General features: G+C 33.7%; 1 long non-coding RNA gene across 1 annotated transcript; it reads left to right on the top strand.

Annotated features, from left to right (window-relative positions):
• The first annotated feature begins 4,513 nt into the window (after nucleotides 1–4,513).
• Nucleotides 4,514–11,583, top strand: LOC107776174 (uncharacterized). The gene is made up of 3 exons (XR_012697873.1): nucleotides 4,514–4,875; nucleotides 5,495–10,491; nucleotides 11,164–11,583. It is a non-coding gene; the product is annotated as an uncharacterized LOC107776174 (long non-coding RNA).
• Nucleotides 11,584–13,881: the final 2,298 nt, after the last annotated feature.

Here is a 13,881-nt window from a genome sequence, read left to right as displayed (position 1 = left end):
ATAATAAGACTAATAAGAATCTATTTTCACAAACTACCATTCAATTAATTTCAAAATGTTGCTTATTAAGCAACACTAGCATACAAATAAACTACTTAGTAAGCAACACATGCAATTAAAGTGCATAATAAAAAAGGGAGATTTTTATAATTACCTATGGATTCTAAAATATTCCATAATCTACAACTTGTAATAGAATAACATATTCTACAACAAATGTATAAAACATATACTCTAAAAAAGGTAAATTTTCTAATAAAGGAGAATTCTATTTTGAAACATATCCCATAATTAGCTCATAAAAATTCTTCAATTTATTAATTATTGATTAGTACTATAAATACATTAGGTTACCTTATAACACTATCTCTTACACACTACATCCTCCATAAAAATAGGGACTTCATAAAGATAGTTGCATAATTCGGATGATAATATTTCCATTCTTTCATCCTTATCATCTATATAGTATTAATAATACAAATACTATATGTTAGTATACAATATACTATATATATATATATATATATATATATATATATATATATATATATAGTATTCTACAACAAATGTATAAAACATATACTCTAAAAAAGGTAAATTTCCTATTGAAGGGGAATTCTATTTTGAAACATATCCCATAACTAGCTCATAAATATTCTTCAATTTATTAATTATTGATTAATACTATAAATACATTAGGTTACCATTATAACACTATCTCTTACACACTACATCCTCCATAAAAATAGGGACTTCATAAAGATAGTTGCATAATTTCGGATGAAAAGTTTTCCATTCTTTGATCCTTATCATCTATACAGTATTAATAATACAAATACTATATGTTAGTATACAATATATATATATATATATATATATATATATATATATATGAGAGAGAGAGAGAGAGAGAGAGAGAGAGAGAGATGACCCAAAAGGTCATCTTATATTTTAGAACTCGAATCTGCGCTCTTAAGCCTAAAAAATATTATTTTTACCCTCCTCAATTTACGTGCGCAGTCCGGGCAGGTTTTCGGAAAGCTTTTATGTTAAAAACTAATGAAAATAAGAATTTTGCCTTAAAAGTTAATTTTTATTGACTTCGGTCAATATTTTAGGTAAACGGGCCCGGATCCGTACTTTGACGGTCCCGGTAGGTCCGTATCGAATTATGGGACCTGGGCGTACGTCCGGAATTGAATTCTGAGGTCCTTGGCTTGAGTTATGAATTTTTGATGAAAATTAAAAGTCTGAAAATTATTTATTTTTAAGAATTTATTGATATTTGGCATGGTTAGTATCGGGTCCGTATTTTAGTTCCGGAGCTCGGTACAGGTTCATTATGATATTTAAGACTTGTTTGTGAAATTTGGTGAGAAACGGAGTTGATTTGACGTGATTCAGACGTTCAATTGAGAAGATATGAATTTTGAAGTGTTCTTGAGAATTTCATTTGATTTGGTACAAAATTCGTAGTTTTAGGTGTTATTTGGCGATTTGATCGCGCGAGCAAGTTCGTATGATATTTTTAGACTTGTGTGCATGTTTGGTTTGGAGCCCCGAGGGCTCGAGTGAGTTTCGGATAGGCCACGGGATGTTTTGAACTTAGAAAATATTGCTGGTATAACTGAACCTGTTGCAGGCCTCTGATATCGCAATTGCGAGATCGGGCTTCGCAAATGCAAAATAAGCAGGCCTGGAAATTGCGAGGTATCTATCGCAATTGCGAAGAAGGCCTGGGCCAGCATGTTCTCGCAATTACAAGATTTTCTTTGCAATTGCGATGGGAGTTTGGGAAGGGCAGGTTCGCAAATACGAACATCTACTCGCATTTGCGAGGTTCAGTGGTCGCAAATGCGACACTTTCCTCGCATTTGCAAAGGCAGCGGGATTGTGAAGGGCATCGCAATTGCGATTGTTCCTTCGCATTTGCGAGTTTCGTATTTGCGAAGCTCAGTTCGCAATTGCGACACCTACAGCTGAGTAAAAGGGACTTAGACGGGATTTTTCATTCATTCTTCATATTTTCGAAACCCTAAACCTTAAGAGGCGAATTTCCAAAGACCAAATCTTTCCTAAATCATAGATAAGTGATTCCTAACTCTTTTCTTTCAATCTTTTACATCTTATAACAAGATTCCAACCTAGAATCTAGAATTTTTATGGTGAAATTAGTATTTTTTGGTAGAAGTTAGGAATTTCGAAATTTGAGGATTTAGACCTCAATTTGAGGTCGGATTTTAAAATTAATTAAATATTTGGGCTCGGAGGTAAAAGAATTTTGGTCCGAACCTCGAATTTTGACCAAGCGGGCCCGGGGTCGATTTTTTAATTTTTTTTGGAGAAAATTTGAGAAAATTTAACTTACGCAATATAATTAATTCCTTTAGCTATATTTGATATTATTGAGTCATTTTTGAATAGATACGAGTGGTTTGGAGGTGAATTCCAAAGGAAGAGCTGTGATTGAGAATTAAGTAGTCTTCAGAGCGAGGTAAGTGTTGTGTCTAACCCTGACTTGAGGGAATAAGGAACCTTAGATTATTTGCTAAGTGAAATTCATGTGAGCGGCGTATATGTGAGGTGACGAGTACTTATGCACCGCCAATTTACCTGTTTTTCATGTTTCTCTATTTTTGTTATATTGTCTCATTCCTATGCCTAATTGCTACGTGTTATACTAGTGTTGTTCAATTTCTCGTTCTTATCATGTTTACGGATTTTCTGGTGATAATTGAGTTTTTATTTCAAAGTTGAGATTGATATTATGGAACCAAATATTGAAGTAAGGTTTGTACTTGTTATTCTATCTCTCTGTTATTATTTATGCATTGCATTATGGTAAGGGAGAGTATTAATGCACGAAGGGTGATGCCGTGTCATATTGTGAGTGTCAATGCACGAAGGGTGATGTCAGTGTCCTATTATGAGTGTTAATGCACGAAGGGTGATGTCCTGCTATATTGTGAGTGTTAATGCATAAAGGGTAATGCAGTGCCATATTGTGAGTGTTAATGCATGAAGGGTGATGTCGTGCCATGATATGAGAGTTAATGCACGAAGGGTGATGCCGTGCCGTTTCTATTAATTTTATGGTGAGATTGAGAGTAAAATCACGAAGGGTGATATCGTGCATTTTTCCTTACTGTATTCACTATTCCTGTTGATTCATGGTATATGGACTGCTCATTCTGTTGTAGTTCTTTATCTTGTATTTCCCTCAGTATGTTCCTCTCCCGACATTTTCTATTTAGTTCTTCATTTTTGTTATTTGTATATACACTGTGAAATTGTACAGGTTGATTTGTAGGTGTCTTGCCTTAGCCTCGTCACTACTTCATCGGGGTTTGGCTCGATACTTACCAGTACATGGGGTCGGTTGTACTGATACTGCACTCTGCACTTTCCGTGCAGATTTTGATACCGGCTCGGATTGATTGAAATTTTACTATTAGTCCAATATCCGGAGACTCAAGGTAGATCTGTCGGCGTTCACAGACCTTGAAGTCCCCATCTATCTTTTCTGTTCTACAGCTTTTTTCATTCAGACAGTTGTATTTCTTTCAGATTATTACTTGTAGTAAATTCTAGAATACTCGTGAATTATGACTCCAGATCCGGGTGGTAGTAATTAATACAGTTTTATGATATTTCGCACTATTTATATTTCATCTTAGTTAATTATTGTTAATTACTGAATGGGAATAAGAAATTGGTTTAATGATTCTCTAACGTTGGCTTGCCTATCAAGTGAAATATTAAACGCCATCACGGTCCCGTCGGTGGAAAATTTCGGGTCATGACAGTTGGTATCAGAGCACTAGGTTACAATTGTCTAAGGTCAAATGCTCTTTGTATACAGTATATATATATATATATATATATATATATATATATATATATATATATATATATATATATATATATATATATATATATATATATATATATATATATATAACTATACAATATACAGATTTTAATTAATACTTTGCAAAAATACATAGAACAATTTTAATATAATCTACCTTTAATTTATTAGTGTATACACATAAATAAGTATCAATATCCTACATACAGTATATAACATTGTGGGGGAGAAGACAAGTTGTGAATGATTCCAATTCAATTCAGTTTCTGAAGAAACTGGAGAGACTTGTGACATTATTTTGATGAGAGAGAAAATATGTAATTTTAAATTTAATGTAGTGATATGCTCTAATTGGTATAATCCCTATTTTTTAGGTTCAATAACGAGTTTTAAGAGAGAGATATTAGGAATGAAAAGTTATGTATAATTTAATTAAAAATGTAAGATTTTTAAATAAGTTGTATTATATGTAATTTTCAAGAAGTGATTGTAAGTTATTTAAATAAGTCTTATAAAAGTTGTATTCTATTTAAATTCCTCTAATAAAAATTGTCAATAGACATGCAATTACAGATAACCTATAGCAACTGTCTAGACAAAAGGGCACAATATAATGCGTCATTAAGACTGTATCTGTTTGATCAAAGCCCAAAAAATAATTACAAGACCTATTTTTTCTTAAATTCCCTAGACTTCTTTTTTTGCACATCAACCACGAAATCAGACATGTTTTTTCTCTTCACATTCCTGCCTCTCTTTCAAACAACAACATCATCTAGAGGTTGGATAACATCAAGTTGTGAAGAACAATCAACTTCAGTTGGAAGAGCAACAACCCCATTAGATGCACGAAAGTCTTGAATTGGTCCCTAATGAAAAAAAGAAGATTTAGTTTGTGTGTTAAAATGCAATCGACACTGGCAAGAGGCGTATTTTTACCTATTGAAACTCATTTGAGTTTTGGGTCAAATCATATTAAGGGAGACATGGATCTAAAGAGGGTATGACCCATTTAAGCTTATGTGACATTTATTTTTGGATTTTTCTTATTGAATTTTATGTCATGTCATATTTATGATAGGGGTTTGAGACAAAATGACTTTTAAGTGACAATGATAAAGTTTATTTACTTTTAAGTAACAAAAAATAGTTGAGTGACATCTCCCCATTATATATATATATATATATATATATATATATATATATATATATATATATATATGTGTGTGTGTGTGTGTGTGTGTGTATGCCCTTATCATAAGCGAAGCTTCTAGTACGGTGGCAAAGGTAGTTCAGAAAAAGATTTAGGTCACAAGTTCAAACATGGGGTATGGTGTTCTTGCATTCTTTTGAATTTCTGGCTCCGCCACTAATCCAACAGTAAAGTTGTCTCCGTGTGACCTATAGGTCACAGATTCGAGTCATGCAATCAGCTTGTTAGTATTGTTACCCGGATAAAAGGATATAACTAGTCATAATTTAGTATTGCTCTTGTTGTAATTTTTAGTATGTATGTGACAACCTTATTAGATGATTGTATAATTCTTACTTTTTTTCCGCTCGTTCTGATTAATTTACTAGAACTAAACTTATCATGTTGGTTACTTTGTTTGGATCTAGGTTTGAAGCTCCTTACTGTGGATCGCACTTTTGCTGAAATGCACTATGCAGACTTGTCTGCAAAGCCTTTCTTCAATGGGCTTGTCAAATACATTGTTTCTGGCCCCGTTGTTGCAATGGTGTGGGCGGGTAAGGGTGTAGTTACTACCGGTAGGAAGATAATTGGTGCAACAAACCCATTGGAGTCTGCTGCTGGCACCATCCGTGGTGATTATGCTATTGATATTGGGAGGTAAAATATTTAATTTCCCGGTTTAGTGTTTTCTATAGCATGCATTTGTCTCAAGCCAATGTGCCAATAGTTAGGATCATTATGTCTTCCAGCACGTACCTATAGTCGGATCTAGGATTTGGTGGTTTCGGATGTCAAGCTGGTCGATTTGATCGACTTTGTGCTTTAACTCGAATTGTTCTCCTTTCGATTTATATAAACAAATAGAGGTAGGAAATAAACAAGGGGGAGCCTTATTATACTTAAACAAACAAAAACCGTCAACAATAAATTAAAAGTGTGTCAACTTAATATTTTGCTTCAGTGGGTATTCATCTATGTGTTTGTCGTCTCTTTACTTTCAGCAAGCTAAAAAACTTGAATAAAGCTGATGGCAGGAGTCGAACTCATGCCAGGGGAAGGAAAACTTGACCTCTTGCCACCGGCACCTTGACGGAAGGAAATTGCTCTTTAGTTTCCTGATGGTGTCGCGGAGTGGCAGAGCAGCCTTCACTCTTAAAAATCTATGAGTAAGAGATTTTACGAGTTGACTATCAATAGCCTATCGATATGCACACAAAGTGCATCTCATAGTGTCACCTATGTGCATCAACAATTCGTCTATCTCTATCTTTCCAAACTGCAACTTAAGAAATTTTGCCTGATGTTTGAGTAGAAATATTGTTGTTTCACACTTGTTTCCATTTGTTATTTCAAGACGACTAAGATATGATATTAGCGGAATTACTGTAGTGAAATGTAAAGGTAGAAATGACACCATGTAGAAATGAAAATTTTATGAACAAACGATGATTTCGAAAAGAAGTAAAAAATTTTTGAAAAAAAGGGAAATTTTTTTTATGTCCAAACGGGTTCTAAGAATTAGCTTGCGCATTCAAGATTTCAGTTTTTCAATTCAATTTTTCAGGACAAAAATATCTTGAATTGTCGTGAAGTTAAGATTTTTAGTTTAAAATTTCAGGACAAAAATAAGTACGGGCTAATTCCTAAATAGCATCCCTGAGAATCGCTATATGTGCTCTTGTCCCTCAATAAAATTATTTGGGTTGAGATGGATTGGGTCAAGATGAGCCAAAATTTGGGTCATAACCTAACTCGTCCAACTCTTATCGAGTTTTAATTAATGTGTGTTATTTTTTTTATCAATTGTTTAATTATCAAAAAAGATTTTTTTCTTTTGTTATGGTCATGTATAACCTATCAAACAAAAAAGAATTATTTTACAGAAATTTTAGCATAGTTACTCATTAAATCAATTTGGGCTAAAAATGAACCCAATTTTAAATGGGCTGAGATGTGTTAGGTCAAGATGAGCTGAGATGAACAAATGAGCGGGTGAATGAAGGTGTTTGCAACAAATTTTCGTCGTTATGAAAAAAAAACTGCAATCACAAAATAAGAGAAAAATATTTTTATTAATCAATTGTGAGTACAATTCTGTTTCTCCCTTGATTCTTCTCTCCTGATTATCTCTGTGATTCGAGGGCTGAAGTAACGTATTTCTCGAATGCAAGATAATGCAGACCTCCTGGGATGTATTTGATCTCCATCTTCTTGAACTATTTGGTTGCCAAGAAGTATCCGGCCATATTTTTGTTCTCTTTGTGAATATCCCAAGAGTTTATGGGATTTTCGAGACGCCTCTTCAAGGGAATATGTATCCCTTTATATAGGTGTGCGTTATGGTTTACAGTAGAATAACCTCCAAGAAACCCTGATAGACTCCTAGGGTTTCAAGAGTCTTGTAGTATCTTGAATTTAGGATTTAGCTTGATCCGTTAAAATTTTGATGTCTACAAATGCCCCCTACTTCAAGGTTTGTTGGGGTGTAGGCTTGCCGAAACTTGAAGACAAGACTTGAAGTATTCGACCATCACAACAAATGATTTTGAAACTTTGAATTTTCGATTTATAGGAAGAAGAGATGAAGGGCAGAACTGGTCCTACCGGGCGTGTCAATTTGTTTGCAATAAATTTTCGTCATTATGAAAAATAAACTGCAATCACAAAATAAGAGAAAAATATTTTTATTAATCAACTGTGAGTACAATTCTGTTTCTCCCTTGATTCTTCTCTCCTGATTATCTCCGTGATTCGAGGGCTGAAGCAGCGTATTTCTCGAATGCAAGATGATGCAGACCTCCTGGGATGTATTTGATCTCCATCTTCTTGAACTATTTGGTTGCCAAGAAGTATCCGGCCATATTTTTGTTCTCTTTGTGAATATCCCAAGAGTTTATGGGATTTTCGAGACGCCTCTTCAAGGGAATATGTATCCCTTTATATAGGTGTGCGTTATGGTTTACGGTAGAATAACCTCCAAGAAACCCTGATAGACTCCTAGGGTTTCCAGCGTCTTGTAGTATCTTGAATTTAGGATTTAGCTTGATCCGTTAAAATTTCGATATCTACAAATGCCCCCTACTTCAAGGTTTGTCGGGGTGTAGGCATACCCACTGGGCGTGCCAATTTGTTTGCAACAAATTATTTGTGATACAAAAATAAATTGTAACCACAATATAAATATGAAGAAACATAATTTTATTGATAAAATGATGCGGGTACAATTCTGTTTATTCCCTTGATTCTTCCTCCGGATTGTTCTCCATAATTCGAGGACCTTAGCGGCGTATTTCTCGAACATAGGATGATGCGGACCTCTCTAGATTATTTGATCTCCGTGAAAGTCGATCATTGTATGGATATTTTCTTTGAAGTATTTGATTATCAAGAAGAACATCTATTGATCACGATATTATTTTATGCCTTGATCCCTTTGTGAATATCTCAAGAATTTATGGGATTTTTGAGACCCTCTTGGAAGGCCATATGTCGTCTTATTTATAGGCATGAATTAGGATTTGGGTGGAGTAGCCACCAAGTAACCCTAATAGACTCCTAATATTTTCAAGAATCGTCTTGAATTTAAGATTTATCTTGATCTGCTAAAATTTCAGTATCTACAGAAGGCTCAACCTTGGATGGATTGGGTGGGTTAAATGAGTTTGAACTCAAAGTGCCACCCGTGGAGGACGTTATATACTACCCCAGGCTAATTTTATGTCAGCGTTTGATTGGATATCTACGGGTAAACATCAATGAAAGTAAAATTAGTTAAAACCTAAAAATTAAAAAAAAGATATACTTTATAACAAGTTAAAATTTAGTGTAAAAATGTTTATGTTCTTAAATCCAAAACAACATGCCTTTTGTCAGCTAGTATATGGCATTATATGGATAAGGGAATAAACCTTTCTTTTGGAGCAATAAATAAAATATTTTGCACGTTGATCAGTTTGCATTTGCTTTAAATCACCATATTCAAATTCTAGATTTGACATTTTAAGATTTCTTTAAATCCCCTTGTATATATTTCTAATTTTTTCATTGTCGAGTGTCAATCACTATCTCTAATTTTAAGGTTGGACAATCTCTATATAAGGGTGGATTAGTGCTACGGGTTCGTCACAAGTAATTTTGGCTCATATACTTTATTTAAATAATTTCACTAAATAATTATAATTGGGACCCATAAAATTCAAATGCAAATACATTTGTCTCTATATCTACAAAGATATGATTCACATGCACCTAACTCCCAACGTGGGCTCTCGTCAGCAATCAAAATAGCCTAATTAAGTTGGCATCCATTATATTCGAAAATAATAAATTGTTGTTTAACTTGTATAATTAATTTGTAAATTACGAGGATAACGGAGAATACTCCCAAATAATATCTAATTTCAATATTTGTTTTTACCAAGAGCCAGACTAAATTTACCAATGACAAGGGGCAAGGGGAATCTCTCAATATCTGCATATGATTTAACATTTGCACTTTGGAGAATGTGGAAAGTGGAAACCATGATGTTGTTTTTGACAAAATCTTTAGACTTAGATCTAAAATAGGGAAACGTGATTAATAATCCTAACCTAACATATTTAAAATTAATTACCTTTTCCACTTTGTACACGCCTGTGTTAACTTTACATATTATAATGTCCACTTGTTGTCACCTTTTTTGTTTTTCTTTCTATCCACTTCTTGTAAAATACTTTCTGAAATAGTAACACTAGTCCAATACTCCAATTTGATTTAGTACGGTGGCAAAGGTAGTTCAAATATTGATTTAAGCTTCTAGTACGGTGGCAAAGGTAGTTCAAATATTGATTTAGGTCACAGGTTCAATCCTCGGTATGGCGTTCTTGCATTCTTTTGAATCCCTTGGAAGAATTCCGGAGCCATTGATCCAACAGTGGGTAGACTGCCTATATGACACTCTCTCGGGTGCTGCCCTTTCTCGGACCCTGCGTGAACGAAGATGCTTCGTGCACTGGGCTGTCTTTACTTGAGGGAAGTGTTGTTCCTTGGATAAAAGGATATAAGTCATAATTTAGTATTGTTCCCCCGGATAAAAGGATATAACCAGTCATAATTTAGTATTGCTCTTGTTGTAATTTTTAGTATGTATGTGACAACCTTAGTAGATGATTATATAACTCTTACTTTTTTTCCGCTCGTTCTGATTAATTTGCTAGAACTAAACTTGTCATTTTGGTTACTTTCTGAAAAGCACTATGCAGACTTGTCTGCAAAGCCTTTCTTCAATGGGCTTGTCGAATACATTGTTTCTGGTCCCGTTGTTGCAATGGTGTGAGCGGGTAAGGGTGTAGTTACTACCGGTAGGAAGATAATTGGTGCAACAAATCCATTGGAGTCTGCTGCTGGCACCATCCGTGGTGATTATGCTATTGATATTGGGAGGTAAAACATTTAATTTCCCAGTTTAGTGATTTGTGTAGCATGCATTTGTCTCAAGCCAATGTGCCAATAGTTAGGATCATTATGTCTTCCCGCACGTGCCTAGAGGCGGATCTAGAATTTGGTGGTTCCGAATGTCAAGCTTGCCGATTTGATAGACTTTGTGCTTTGACTCTGAATTGTTCTCCTTTCGATTTATATAAACAAATAGAGGAAGGAAATAAACAAGGGGGAGCCTTATTATACTTGAACAAACAAAAAACGTCAACAATAAATTAAAAAAGAAGTGTGTTAACTTAATATTTTGCTTCAGTGGGTATTCATCTATGTGTTTGTCGTCTCTTTACTTTCAGCAAGTTAAAAAACTTGAATAAAGCTGGTGGCAGGAGTTGAACTCATGCCAGGGGAAGGAAAACTTGACCACTTGCCACCGGCACCTTGGCCACTTTTGTTATTGCGAGTGACACTTTTAATATTTGTACTATTTCTTATATATATATAATTCTGCCGAAAGCCGATTTACATCACAACATAGATCCGCCCCTATGCACACCTAACACCAAGTTAAAACTTGTGTAACTTCTTTGCTCAATCAATTCCACTGGGTTTGTTGTTGTTGGAAAGTTGATCATATTGAATCCCGCTCTTATGTATTTATGTTGTTTGAGATGACAGAGTAAACTGTTACCTATCATGGAATGTTATTCATGGAAGTGATTCTGTTGAGAGCGCTAAGAAGGAAATTGCTCTTTGGTTTCCTGATGGTGTCGCGGAGTGGCAGAGCAGCCTTCACTCTTGGATCTATGAGTAAGAGATTTTACGAGTTGACTATCAATAGCTAATCGATATGCACACAAAGTGCAGCTCATAGTGTCACCTATGCGTATCAACGACCCGTCTATCTATATCTTTCCAAACTGCAACTTAAGAAATTTTGCCTGATGTTTGAGTAGAAATATTGTTGTTTCACACTTGTTTCCATTTGTTATTTCAAGACGATTAAGATATGATATTAGCAGAATTACTGTAGTGATATTTACTCATTTCACTTAAAGCTGTATTTGTTATAAGAGAAATCAAATTATGTTGGATGTCTGCTCTTCCTCCATGATCTTCTCAAATGCTTAATGACATATTTAATGACATATTTTTATTCATTTTTCATGACTATATAAAAGCCTTGTAATAGATAGTAAAAACACACAATAAAAGAAGAAATAAGAATCTCTCTTTCTCTCTTTCTCTCCATATCTCTTAGCTTGTTTTTCCTTATTGTTATTTTGAGTTATATTTATAACACGTTATTAGCACGATTGTCACCTTCATTTTCACACTCACATCCTAGTTGTGTTCGATTCTCCTTCAGGTATATCACTATATATTCTTTTAGTTTATGGTAATATATATATGCACAAATATGCTATTTATTAACAAATTCATATACTCTTAAGCATTTGTTTTAATTGATCATGTTACTGAAGTTCTCTTACCTTGCTTATTGTTAAAGAAAATATAAGATATAGATCTTAAGTGCGTTAAACTAACAAAAATAATTTAATAAATATGTGTGGACTTGCGTAGAGCAAAACTTATTTTCAAGACATTCTACAAAAATAAAATAGTGATAACCAAGGTGACAAAGTAATTATTGTACATACTAGTTTAAATTACTTTATAATTGGTGGAAAGTAATATTTGAATACATTCACTCTTATCACCGTATATGGTTATTCCTCAAATCCACGTTTATAATAAATTGCTTTTCTTTTACCATACTAAATATATCTCTTTGTGTTTATTCATATACTCCATAATTCTTGTTTATTTGACATATATATTATATGTTACTTTTTATACTACATGTTTGAAGTGATCAACTTCTTAATTAGTTGTCTGATTTATTTTTACAAGTATATTTTCATTGAAAATTATTTTTATTTGTTCTAACCCATTTACTTTTGTGATTAGTTTCAATATGTCAAACTTGTCAAAGCTTGAATTTGTGGCACTAGACATTACCGAGAAGAATTATTTATCATGGGTCCTTGATGCTGAAATTCACCTTGACGCTAAAGGTCTTGGAAATACTATTATACAAGAAAATGAAGCATCAAATTAGGATAAAGCGAAGGCCATGATTTTCCTTCGTCATCATCTACATGAATGGTTAAAAATTGAGTATTTAACTGTAAAAGATCCACTTGAGTTATGGATTAATTTGAAGGATCGATATGACCACCTAAAACTTACGGTATTACCGAAAGCTCGGTATGAATGGATACATTTAAGGTTGCAAGACTTTAAAACCGTAAGTGAGTATAATTCGGCTATCTTTAAAGTAAGTTCTCTATTAAAATTATGTGGAGACACTATCACAGATGAGGACTTATTAAAAAAAATATTTTCTACTTTTCACGCTTCAAATGTGGTGTTACAACAAGAATACCGTGAAAAGGGTTTTAAGAAATATTCTGAGTTAATCACATGCCTACTTGTGGCAGAGCAGAATAATACTCTATTAATGAAAAATCATGAAGCCCGTCCCACTGGGTCAGCACCATTCCCGGAAGTAAATGCTGTAGCAGCATATGATAAGTCTGAAAGAAAATAAAATAATTACCGTGGTCATGGACATAGTCGTAGACGTGGACGTGGCAGGGGACGAAACAATTATCGTCACTATGGTGGAAACAAATAGGAGAACAATAAGGGTTCTCAAATTAATCCTTCAAAAGGTAAAATTAGTATGTGTCACCGATGTGGTATGAAAGGTCATTGGACACGCATTTGTCGTACGCCAGATTATTTTGTCAAACTTTATCAAGCCTCCTTTAGAAAGAAAGAAAATAATGTCAAGGCACACTTGACCTTTCAAAATAATGATGATGAAGCAGGTCCCTCAAACAAATATGATTCTGAGGCACATCTTGCATATAAATATGATGATTTTGGAGGCCTAGCAAATATTACTCATTTAGAAGCTGGAGACTTCTTTGAGGATATTGACTGAAGAACTAATCATCTTACTGGGAATGAAGTTATAATAAAAGTTGTCATTTTGTTATGTTTGCAACTAGTTTATTTTTCTTAAGTGTATTTTCCTAATGTATCATGTGTTGCTAGTTTCTACATTCCTAATGTATTTCTTAATATATATTTTGTTTGTATTTCATATTTCTTATAATGTACTTTTTGATTTTTTTTATGAAGAATATGAAAATTTTCCGGTCTTCAGTTGGACTCAAGATTAATAAAGATGATATATGTCTTCTAGATAGTGCTACAACACACACTATTTTAAGAGATAAGAGATATTTCTCTTATTTGGTAATGAAAGAAGCCAATTTTAATACAATATCCGTTAGTACAAAATTAATTGAAGGTTCTGGAAGA

This window comes from Nicotiana tabacum, chromosome 13, assembly GCF_000715075.1.
Source record: "Nicotiana tabacum cultivar K326 chromosome 13, ASM71507v2, whole genome shotgun sequence".
Taxonomy (NCBI): Eukaryota; Viridiplantae; Streptophyta; class Magnoliopsida; order Solanales; family Solanaceae; genus Nicotiana; species Nicotiana tabacum.
The sequence above is the reverse complement of the archived record's forward strand: the minus strand, read 5'-3'. Positions and strand labels throughout refer to the sequence as shown.